At 54.7% G+C, this 9,677-nt stretch overlaps 2 non-coding genes across 2 annotated transcripts in view; both read left to right on the top strand.

The window, feature by feature from the left end:
- Positions 1-9,096: 9,096 nt before the first annotated feature.
- On the top strand, positions 9,097-9,250 carry LOC122802935. Its single transcript, XR_006365014.1, has one exon. It is a non-coding gene; the product is annotated as a 5.8S ribosomal RNA (ribosomal RNA).
- A 363-nt stretch (positions 9,251-9,613) lies between these two features.
- The window catches only part of LOC122803055, a 3,770-nt gene continuing 3,706 nt past the window's right edge, over positions 9,614-9,677 (top strand). The window contains exon 1 of the ribosomal RNA XR_006365086.1: positions 9,614-9,677. This exon is cut by the window's right edge and continues 3,706 nt beyond it. This is a non-coding gene — a ribosomal RNA (28S ribosomal RNA).

Here is a 9,677-nt window from a genome sequence, read left to right as displayed (position 1 = left end):
TGCTGTAAGAATTGATAATATTGTACTGTACCGTAATTAGCTGGAAACACTGTAATGAGACAGAGAACAAAATGTTTCTGTTCATTACTCTAACTCGTGCTGAACAGGTGCCAGTCTCTCCTTCATGGACCAAGTCTTTTGTACTTTTCAGAATTAATTTTTACAAACATTGTAGTTTATTTAATAAGACTTTATTAGATGTTTACAATATCCGAATACTGTCTTTATTAACAGTGCCGATAAACAATGTGTTTAAAGTTACTGCATGTCATATTCTAATTGTCCTGAACAACATAAACTAATATAGCCTTTATTTGACCTGTCTTCTGTACCCAGGCATGAGTGTCTGTAATCTTCTCTGAAGTAACAGATCAAACTCACTAACCTTAATTGACTTAATAACTATTACTATTTATTATTTAAATAACTTATTTTAATAAGCCTGTAAAAGGCCTGCTTTAAGCCTGTAAAAAATAATTTTGTTACTTTACACTTAACTAATGTCTGAATAATGTAATAACCCTGTTACAAATAAGTCTGTCACTTTACCCTTAACTAATGACTGAATAATATAATAAGCCTGTTACAAATAAGTCTGTCACTTTACGCTTAACTAATGACTGAATAATGTGAAGTATTTTGAGATTTGACTGAAATGCACTATACTGAACACATAACTGAATATGAATGTCATATTCTGAAATGATTGAAATTTACATTAACATATACTGAACATTTAAAAATAGCTGTGTATATTCTGGAAACTAACTAAACTAAAATAATATTTTTTGCCAGGGTTAACTAAACACAGATAAAAGCATAACTGAAACTGATATATGCTATATTCTGAAGACCAAATTATTATTGTCTGAACATAGACTGAAAGGTAGCACTGCTATACAATTGTTACCATGAACAAGAAAACATGAGAACATTGTTTGAACATAGATAAACTGAAAACTAGTACTATTGTACAATTGTTTGAAAACATGAGAGCACTGTCTGAACATAGATAAACTGAAACCTGGTACTATTGTTATGTAATTGTCTGAAAACATGAGAACATTTTGACAGTTACCTGAACACAAATAAACTGAAATTTGTTATTGTTATATTCTGGAGACTAAACTATTAATATTTTTATTGTCAGTATTGCCTGAACATTGATAAAAACATAAACAGAAACCAATACGGTTATATAACTGTTTGAAAACATACATACTTGCTTTAACTTACACATTTTGAAACACATAGACAGTCAACTTCTGCACCACAGCTCTTGCCAAATTTTACTCTGCATTGTTCCAGTCGCTGATGAGGTAAAGGAAGGCCTACTTTAATTTTAAAGTGTCCTCTTTATAATTACACCTTTTAAACCTCTTCTTTTTATTCTTTTTGTGCAAGGCTGGGTAGCTAAAGTTTTTAATTGTATTTAGTATCAAGTTTTTAAAATAACATTTGTATTTTTAACAATTACAAACTGATAGTATTGCTTATTGCCCTGACCTTATTTGCATTTTTTGTATGAAATCCATGTTTAACAGCTATAAACTGGCAGCATTGCTTACTGTGTTGACTGTATTTACATTTTTCTGCATGAAATAAACATATACTTTTTTGCATGAAATAAACATTTGCTGCTAATAAGCTCTTGCAAGTTTGTAAGCAAACTGATAAATGAAACTAAATAGTAATGTAACAGTGGGCATTTTTGCACTTATATAAAATTAATGTTAACTGTTGAACTTTTTACATTTTTGTCTTGTGACCCTTAGATTTGAACATAATGTTTTGTGAGTGTAGCCGGCCACAAGGTCAGCGAAAAGTGCCACTCGTCACTGGGTTGGAGTGCAGATGGAAGTGGGCTGCCTCTCTCCAGCAGTGCACCGCACATTCCTGGGGAACCAGGTGTTAAATCATTTGTAGACGACCTGATTCTGGGTCAAGGTTTTGTACATAGCAGAGCAGCAAAAAGCTGCAATCTATTGAAAGCCAGCCCTTGAGCCAAGCTTTTGATGCAGGCGGGGAACAGGCTCCATGCCCTCGTGGGGAGGGGGGACCCGTCCTCTGGCCGGCTGGGCCTGCGTGCCACCCACCCTCTCCCGCCAGGGTCCAGATCACAGGCGGGACTTTGATCCTCGGCAGCGGGCCGGGGGATTGAGGGAGCGGGGTCCAGATGCGACCCGTCGGTGGGGCTGACCTCTTGGGAGGAGGTTCTCGGTTGCACCCCTCACTCTGCACCCCTGGCACCTCCATCCAGATAGCCAGAACCCCTGCGGGCATGGAGGGGGCCGAGGATCATGTACCTGGGCTTAAGAGTCGTCCTCAGAAAGGTGACCTTGTGGGGGGTGCGTGGTCCCCGGGAGAGGGCGTAGGGCCATCCGGGGAAGCCGGCTTGGGGTGTCTTGTTCTCCTGGCCAACAGGGGTGGGGAGATACAGCCAGCGTATGTCTCAAACCCAGGGCCAGCCGGGGGAGTCGGTTGATGGCTCGGGCAGACCAAGGGCCTCCCTGGGAAGCCAGGTCCTCCATCCCATCCTCCTGGCCACAAAGGGTGTGGAGATATGGCCATGGTGGCGTATTGCATCCAGGGCCGGCCAGGGGACTCGGCAGATGGTGGGGGCAGGCCGAGGTCCTCCCTGAAAGCCAGGTCCTCGATCCCATCCTCCCGGCCTGTGGGGGTGTGAAGATATGGCCGCCATGGCATCTTGCACTCGGGGCCACATGGGGGAGTTTACAGATGGCACAGGTGGTCCAAGGGCCTCCCCAAGACACCAGGTCCTCGATCCCTTCCTCCCACCCCTCAGGGGTGCGGAGATATGGCCACTGAGGTGTCTCACACCCGGGGCCAGCTGGGGGAGTCAGCGGATAGTGTGGGCGGGCAGAGAGTCTTACCCAGAAGCCAGGTCTGCGATCCCATCCTCCCGGCCTTCAGGGGAGCGGAGATACAGCTGCCATGGCATCTCACACCCAGGGCCATCTGGGGGCAGAGGTTCAACCTTCAGTCTTCCACCCAGCACTGTGGGGATGAGGCCCTGCGAACAGCAGCGCATAGGTGGTGAGGGACCGTGGACCAGGAGGCTCAGAGTGGAGCACGTTTGTCGGCACCCGGCACGGCGGGGGGGTGAGCCGGACTTGACCGGTGAGAAGTCGGGACTGTGGGCCATCTCCCTTGTGAGTTTGAAAGCCCTACATGGAGGGCAAAGGGCAGAACCGGCGGCATGGAAGTCTGGATGAGGGACAGTCAAAGGCCTCGCTGCCCAGCAGAATTCCACAAGGCCAGGAAGGATCAGAGGGAGGTCCCCCTGAGAGGCTCAGAGAGCACTGTTGACACAGAATGATTTGGCAGCCTCCAGGAGATATCTAACCCGAGAGAAGAGCTCTCCCGCCTGGGTAGAAGTGGAAGCCCATGGAAGTCTGGAAGGGAGAGAGGGGCGGAAATCAGCCAGGCTGGGAGAGCTCCCACCTGGGTAAGGAGGGGTCTGGAACACGGCCCCCTTCGGGATGGAAGTCCAGAAGGGAGAGAGAGAGGTGGAAAGTGGCCGGGGAGGGTGCGCCCCGCCCGGGTCAGATGGTCCAGACCATCTCCTCTTCCAGGTGGAAGTCGTTAAGGGAGCGACCAGCGGGAGTCTGCGGGACCCTGAGAGCTCCTGCCGGGCAGGGGAAGGTGTCCGACCTCTCCCGGTACCCAACAGCATCCCCAAAATATCGCAAAGTCCCCGGAACCCCTCTGGACAGGAAAGCAGGGGGGACATGGAAGTCCCAATGAGGGCGGGCCTGCTCCTCGGCAGCTGAGGGGAGTTCCATGGGGCCAGAAGCGACCAGAGGGAGGTCACCCTGAGGGGCTCTGAGGGCATGGGGACACGGCCCAGCCAGGCAGCCTCCAGGAGACCTGAGGGAGACGGGAACCGTGGTGCTCTAGATCAGAAAGGAGCATGGGCTTGGAAGTCTCGATGAGGGTGGGCCTACCCCTTGGTGGCCGAGGGGAGTTCCACGGGGCTGGCCGGTACTGGAGAGAGGTCCCCCTGAGGGGCTCCGAGGGCACAGGAACACAGCCCAACCAGGCAGCCTCCAGGAGACCTGGGGGAGACGGGGACCGTGGTGCTCTGGACCAGAAAGGAGCATGGGCTCGGAAGTCCCGATGAGGGTGGGCCTACCCCCTTGGCGGCCGAGGGGAGTTCCGCAGGGCTGGCCGGGACTGGAGGGAGGTCCCCTTGAGAGGCTCCGAGGACACAGGGACATGGCCCAGCAAGGCAGCCTTCAGGAGATCTGGGAGAGATGGGGACCATGGTGATCTGGACCGGAAAGGAGTATGGGCATGGAAGTCCTGATGGGAGCATGCCTGCTCGTCGGCGGCCGAGAGGAGTTCCACAGGGCTGGCCAGGACCAGAGGGAGGTCCCCCTGAGGGGCTCTGAGAGCTTGGGGACATGGCCCGGCCAGGCAGCCTCCAGGAGACTAGGGGAGACGGGGACCGTGGTGCTCTGGACCAGAAAGGAGCATAGGCTCGGAAGTCCCAATGGGAGTGTGCCTGCCTCTCGGCAGCTGAGGGAAGTTCCACGGGGCTAGCCAGGACTGGAGGGAGGTCCCCCTGAAAGGCTCCGAGGGCACAGGAACACAGAACAATTTGGCAGCCTTTAGGAGATATCTAACCTGGGAAAAGAGCCATCCCTCCCAGTGGAAGCCCAGAGGGGGTCCCTACCCATGGAAGTATGGAAGGGAGATAGGGGCAGAAATTGGACAGGCTGGGACAGCTTCCGCTTGGGTGAGGTGAGTCTGGACCACAGTCCCCCCTCCATGTGGAAGTCCTTAAGGGAGCCACCTGCTGAAGGTCATGGGGCCAGGAGAGCTCCTGCCTGGGTGAGAGGGGTCAGGCGGAGCCCCCTACGACAAAAGTCTTTGAGGGATCAACCGATGGGAGTCCTCTGTACCCAGAGAGCTCCTGCTGGGCAGGGGGTAGGTGTATGACTTCCCCCGGTACCCAACGGCATCCCCAAAATATCGCAAAGTCCCAGGAACCCCTCTGGACAGGAAAGCGGAGGGGACTCCAAAGTCGTGATGGGAGCGTGCCTGCCCCTCGGCAGCCGAGGGGAGTTCCTCAGTGCCAACTGGGACAGAGGGAGGTCCCCTCGAGAGGCTCTGAGGGCATGGAACATGGCCTATCCAGGCAGCCTCCAGGAGATCTGGGGGAGATGGGAACCTTGGTGGTCTCGACCGGAAAGGAGCAGGATTCGGAAGTCCCGATGAGGGCATGCCTGCCCCTCGGTGGCTGAGGGGAGTTCTGTGGGGCTGTCTGGGACCATAGGGAGGTCCCCCTGAGAGGATCCAAGGGCACAGGGACAAGGCCTGGCCAGGCAGCCTCCAGGAGATCTGGGGGAAAAAGGGACCATGGTGCTCTGGACCGGAAAGGAGCAGGATGCGGAAGTTCCAATGAGGGCGTGCCTGCCCCTTGCTGGTTGTGGGGAGTTCTGCAGGGCCAGCCAGGACTGGAGGGAGGTCCCCCTGAGAGGCTCCGAGGGCATGGGGACAGACCCCGGCCAGACAGCCTCCAGAAGATCTGTGAAGACGGGGACCGTGGTGCTCTGGACTGGAAAGGAGTGGGACCGGAAGTCCTGATGAGGACGTACCTTCTCCTTGGAGGCTGAGGGGAGTTCCACAGGGCCAGCTAGTACCAGAGGGTGGTCCCCCCTGAGAGGCTCTGAGGGCATGGGGGACATGGCCCGGGCAGGCAGCCTCCAGGAGATCAGGAGGAGACGGGGACCGTGGTGCTCTGGACTGAAAAGGAGAGTGGGCTCGGAAGTCCCAATGGGAGCATGCCTGTGCCTCGGTGGCAGAAGGAAGAACTGCGAGGCCGGCTGGGTCTGGAGGGAGGTCCCCCTGAGGGGCTCTGAGGGCACAGGGACACAGCCCAACCAGGCAGCTTCCAGGAGATATGTAACCTAGGGAAAGAGCCCACCCACCCAGGTGAAATCGGAAGCCCGGAGGGGGGTCCCTCCCCACGGAAGTCTGGAAGGGAGAGGGGGGCAGACATCGGCTGGGTCCGGAGAGCTCCCACCTGGGTGAGGGGGATCTGGACTATGGCCCCCTCCAGGATGGAAGTCCAGAAGAGGGAGAGAGGTGGTAAGTGGCCAGGGAGGGAGTGCTCCCACCTGGGTTAGATGGTATTGACCACCCCCTCCTCCAGGGGGAAATACTTAAGGGAGCCACTGGTGGAGGGTCGCATGGCTAGGAAAGCTCCTGCCCGGGTGAGAGGGGACAGGCGGAACCCCCCATGATGGAAGTCCTCAGGGAAGTGACCAGCAGGAGTCTGTAGGACCCAGAGAGCTCCTGCCAGGCAGCGGGAAGGTGTCCGACCTCGCCTGGTACCCGATGGACTCCCAAAATATCTCAAAGTCCCCTGAACCCCTCTGGGTGAGAAATTGGTGGGACTCGGAAGCCCTCATGAGAGCTGATCAGGCCCTCCATGGCCGAGGGGAGTTCCACGGGGACTTTCACATCCCGTGGGTTCATCTCCCCGGTCGTCCACCAGGCATGCGAGATCTGGCATGATTTGGCAGCCTCCAGGTGTTAAGGGATGAAGGGGCATCCCATGGGGAGTGTGAGTCTGGGTCCCAGCCTTGTGGAGAACATCTCCCGGTGGACACCCTCGTGGTGGGGGCCGAGCCGCCTCTCCCCACCGTCCATTGATCGATCGAGCCGACCAACTCCCACTGGCAGAGGGCCCCCGCTGTGTGGCTCTGCGGGTCACAGCTGGCGGGTCGAGCTTCTCCTCCCTGGGAGCAAGGTGCGGGTGGGGGTCACGAAGCATTCCATGCCCCTCAGCGGCGAAGTTGAGGTGAGAACGATGAGCCTGAGATGAGGTGAAGGGGCCCTGTCATGTGCCAGGCTGTCCTCCTCCAGTGGGTGCCCCAGAGTGTGGGAGCTTTGGAAGCTCTCTCCCTCACTCTCTGGCTCTGAGCGCAGCAGTGCTCCACACTGGCCCGAGGCTCTCCGGGGTTGCGGTCGTCGGCGCACAACCAGCACCTGGGGTGCCCCCTCCACTGGGAAAGGGACCCCTCCCTTGGGCGGAGATGCGGGCTCCGGACCCTCCTTTCTGCCCGCCCACCAAGCTGCTCCTATCTGGTTGATCCTTTCAGTAGCATATGCTTGTCTCAAAGATTAAGCCATGCAAGTCTCAGTGCACATGAACGCTAAAGTGAAACTGCGAATGGCTCATTAAATCAGTTATGGTTCCTTTGATCACTCCACCGTTACTTGGATAACTGTGGTAATTCTAGAGCTAATACATGCTGGCGAGCGCTGACCTCTGGGAATGCGTGCATTTATCAGACCAGAACCAATCTGAGTCTCAGCCCGGTGACTCTAGATAAACTCGGGCCGATTGCGTGCACTCGTGGCGGTGACACGACATTCGAATGTCTGCCCTATATAAAGTTGCTGCAGTTAAAAAGCTCATAGTTGGATCTTGGGATCGGGCTTGTGGTCCACCACGTGGTGAGCTACTGCCTGTCCCAGCCCCTGCTTCTCAGAGCTCCCTCGATGCTCTTAACTGTGTGTCCCGGAGGTCTGAAGTGTTTACTTTGAAAAAATTAGAGTGTTCAAAGCAGGTCAGTCACCTGAATACTTCAGCTAGGAATAATGGAATAGGACTCCGGTTCTATTTTGTTGGTTTTCGGAACTGGGGCCATGATTAAGAGGGACGGCTGAGGGCATTCGTTTTGTGCCGCTAGAGGTGAAATTCTTGGGCAGGCACAAGACAAACAAAAGTGAAAGCATTTGCCAAGAATGTTTTCATTAATCAAGAACGATAGTCGGAGGTTCGAAGACGATCAGATACCGTTGTAGTTCTGACCATAAACGATGCCGACTAGTGATCCAGTGGCGTTATTCCCATGACCCACAAGGGAGCTTCCGGGAAACCAAAGTCTTTGGGTTCCGGTGGGGGAATATGGTTGCAAAGCTGAAACTTAAAGGAATTGATGGAAGGGCACCACCAGGAGTGGAGCTTGTGGCTTAATTTGACTCAACACAGGAAACCTCACCCGGCCCGGACACGGAAAGGACTGACAGATTGATAGCTCTTTTTCGATTCTGTGGGAGGTGCTACATGGCTGTTCTTATTTGGTGGAGAGATTTGTCTGGTTAATTCTGATAATGAACGAGACTCCGCCATATTAACTAGTTATGTGGCCCCATGTGGTCATCTCCAACTTCTTAGAGGGACGAGTGGCTTTCAGCCACACAAGAGCAATAACAGGTCTGTGATGCCCTTAGATGTCCGGGGCTGCATGCGTGCTACACTGAGTAGATCAGTGTGTGTCTACCCTTGGCCAATACGTCCCGGTAATCTGCTGAACCCCATTTGTGATAGGGACCGGAGATTGCAATTATTCCCCACGAACGAGGAATTCCCAGTAAGTGCAGGTCATAAGCTCGCTTTGATTAAGTCCCTGCCCTTTGTACACACCGCCCATCGCTACTACCGATCGGATGGTTTAGTGAGGTCCTCGGATTGGCCCCACTGGAGTCGGTCTCTGCCCCGGCCGTGCGCCGAGAAGATGATCAAACTTGACTATCTAGAGGAAGTAAAAGTCATAACAAGTAACCTCAGGTGAACCTGCAGAAGGATCATTAATGCTGAGGGTCCCAAGATGGCACCGTCTCCAGGTATCAGGGCCTCTCCTTGCTCCTTGCATCTATCTCTGACTCCTGTCTCTCCACGCGACCTGGTGGAGGCCAGCGGGACTGAGCCCATGGCTCCCGGGGGAGGGAGCATGAGAGCAAGGGGCGGCATCCATCCCCCCCTCACCTCCTAGCGGTAGGCGGGAGGGGGTCCGCCCATGCAGTGGGAGGCACAGGCGCTCCTTCACTGCCACGAGGGGATGGCGGCAGAGGGCATACCCGGCAGTGTGGCTCCCCATGTGGTAGGGGGAGGGAGGGGCAGCAGCCTCCTCTCTGGCCACGTGGGGCCACCCCCAGGGATGGCACACCTCTGCGCCGGTCCAGGCACCCGCAACACCACCTGTAAAACCTCGTGTGCTCATCCTGAGGTGTAACACCGTGAGGGCAGCGGTGTGCCCGATGGACAAGAGCCAGTACAACTCTGAACAGTGGATCACTCGGCTTGTGCGTCGATGAAGAACGCAGCTAGCTGTGAGAACTAATGTGAATTGTAGGACACATTGATCATCGACACTTCAAATGCACTTTGCGGCCCCAGGTTACTCTCAGGGCTACGCCTGTCTGAGGGTTGTTGTGCCTTCCATCGCCACAGGGGGTGTCCGTCCCCCATCGAGGGTGCAGCTGGGGAGTCAAGGGTGCCTGCCATGAGCCCCCTATGCCCCCAGGGGGAGATGCAGATGGAGGAGACGAGTCCCCCGCCACCCCGTGCCGGGAAGCCAATCCGAGGATGGGGGGAGCAGGCACTCATCCGGCCTGCCACCCGGAGGCTGTCGGTGGTACCACCACTGGGCTGCCCTCCCAGGGCAGAGCCCAATGCCCGCCCACCCAGTTCCCGCACCGCGGCCTGCATCGGGCTTCCCGGAAGGGACGGCTAGTCCGTCCACCCCCGAGGCCCCTGCCGTCCCACCGAACCCCCGTGACCTTGCTCAGAATGGGACCTCAGATCAGACGTGGTGACCCGCCAAATTTAAGCATATTACTAAGCGAAGGAAAATAAA

Source organism: Protopterus annectens, chromosome 5.part0 (genome assembly GCF_019279795.1).
Source record: "Protopterus annectens isolate FY-2018-M chromosome 5.part0, PAN1.0, whole genome shotgun sequence".
In the NCBI taxonomy this organism is placed as follows: Eukaryota; Metazoa; Chordata; order Ceratodontiformes; family Protopteridae; genus Protopterus; species Protopterus annectens.
The sequence above is the reverse complement of the archived record's forward strand: the minus strand, read 5'-3'. Positions and strand labels throughout refer to the sequence as shown.